The following is a 2500-nucleotide window of genomic DNA, read 5'->3' on the forward strand; positions in this document are numbered from 1 at the left end:
CTTAGTTTTAGCCTTGTGCCGTAAGTGTAAAGAGAATGAATTTCTAAATTTTATATATATATATATATATATATATATGCTATCAAACAAAATTGATGGGAACTGAGTTTACTCACCTACACACTGTACACCGGTTTCTGTCTCTTCACACACCTTCCGCACGTTTTCACATTTGCCTTTCTCTTCGGTGTCGCATGTCTTCTTTGGGGGGTCTATGGATGACGATAGGAAGAGAGTAAGAGAAAGCACCGATATACTTCATGGAGAACTGTTCTGAATATAAGCAATGTTGACCATTGCTACACACACATAATACTTGAGTTGGAGTCTTAGTTTTAGCCCTGTACCGTAAGTGTAAAGAGAATGAATTTCTAAATTTTATATATATATATATATATCCTAGCAAACAAAATTGATGGGAACTGAGTTTACTCACCTACACAGTGTACACCGGTGTCTGTCTCTTCACACACCTTTCGCACGTTTTCACATTTGCCTTTCTCTTCGGTGTCGCATGTCTTCTTTGGGGGGTCTATGGATGACGATGGGAAGAGAGTAAGAGAAAGCACCGATATACTTCATGGAGAACTGTTCTGAATATAAGCAATGTTGACCATTGCTACACACACATAATACTTGTGTTGGAGTTTTAGTTTTAGCCCTGTGCCGTAAGTGTAAAGAGAATGAATTTCTAAATTTTATATATATATATCCTATCAAACAAAATTGATGGGAACTGAGTTTACTCACCTACACACTGTACACCGGTTTCTGTCTCTTCACACACCTTCCGCACGTTTTCACATTTGCCTTTCTCTTCGGTGTCGCATGTCTTCTTTGGGGGGTCTATGGATGGCGATGGGAAGAGAGTAAGAGAAAGCACCGATATACTTCATGGAGAACTGTTCTGAATATAAGCAATGTTGACCATTGCTACACACACATAATACTTGTGTTGGAGTCTTAGTTTTAGCCCTGTGCCGTAAGTGTAAAGAGAATGAATTTCTAAATTTTATATATATATATATATATATATATATATATATATATATATATATATATATCCTATCAAACAATATTGATGGGAACTGAGTTTACTCACCTACACACTGTACACCGGTTTCTGTCTCTTCACACACCTTCCGCACGTTTTCACATTTGCCTTTCTCTTCGGTGTCGCATGTCTTCTTTGGGGGGTCTATGGATGACGATAGGAAGAGAGTAAGAGAAAGCACCGATATACTTCATGGAGAACTGTTCTGAATATAAGCAATGTTGACCATTGCTACACACACATAATACTTGTCTTGGAGTCTTAGTTTTAGCCTTGTGCCGTAAGTGTAAAGAGAATGAATTTCTAAATTTTATATATATATATATATATATCCTATCAAACAAAATTGATGGGAACTGAGTTTACTCACCTACACACTGTACACCGGTTTCTGTCTCTTCACACACCTTCCGCACGTTTTCACATTTGCCTTTCTCTTCGGTGTCGCATGTCTTCTTTGGGGGGTCTTGGATGATGATGGGAAGACAGTAAGAGAAAGCACCGATATACTTCATGGAGAACTGTTCTGAATATAAGCAATGTTGACCATTGCTACACACACATAATACTTGTGTTGGAGTCTTAGTTTTAGCCCTGTACCGTAAGTGTAAAGAGAATGTATTTCTAAATTTTATATATATATATATATATATATATATATATATATATATATATATATATATATATATATATATATCTATATATATATATATATATATCCTAACAAACAAAATTGATGGGAACTGAGTTTACTCACCTACACACTGTACACCGGTTTCTGTCTCTTCACACACCTTCCGCACGTTTTCACATTTGCCTTTCTCTTCGGTGTCGCATGTCTTCTTTGGGGGGTCTATGGATGACGATAGGAAGAGAGTAAGAGAAAGCACCGATATACTTCATGGAGAACTGTTCTGAATATAAGCAATGTTGACCATTGCTACACACACATAATACTTGAGTTGGAGTCTTAGTTTTAGCCCTGTACCGTAAGTGTAAAGAGAATGAATTTCTAAATTTTATATATATATATATCCTAGCAAACAAAATAGATGGGAACTGAGTTTACTCACCTACACAGTGTACACCGGTGTCTGTCTCTTCACACACCTTTCGCACGTTTTCACATTTGCCTTTCTCTTCGGTGTCGCATGTCTTCTTTGGGGGGTCTATGGATGACGATGGGAAGAGAGTAAGAGAAAGCACCGATATACTTCATGGAGAACTGTTCTGAATATAAGCAATGTTGACCATTGCTACACACACATAATACTTGTGTTGGAGTTTTAGTTTTAGCCCTGTGCCGTAAGTGTAAAGAGAATGAATTTCTAAATTTTATATATATATATATCCTATCAAACAAAATTGATGGGAACTGAGTTTACTCACCTACACACTGTACACCGGTTTCTGACTCTTCACACACCTTCCGCACGTTTTCACATT

The sequence above is a fragment of the Dermacentor andersoni genome, chromosome 5 (assembly GCF_023375885.2).
Source record: "Dermacentor andersoni chromosome 5, qqDerAnde1_hic_scaffold, whole genome shotgun sequence".
Lineage (NCBI taxonomy): Eukaryota > Metazoa > Arthropoda > Arachnida > Ixodida > Ixodidae > Dermacentor > Dermacentor andersoni.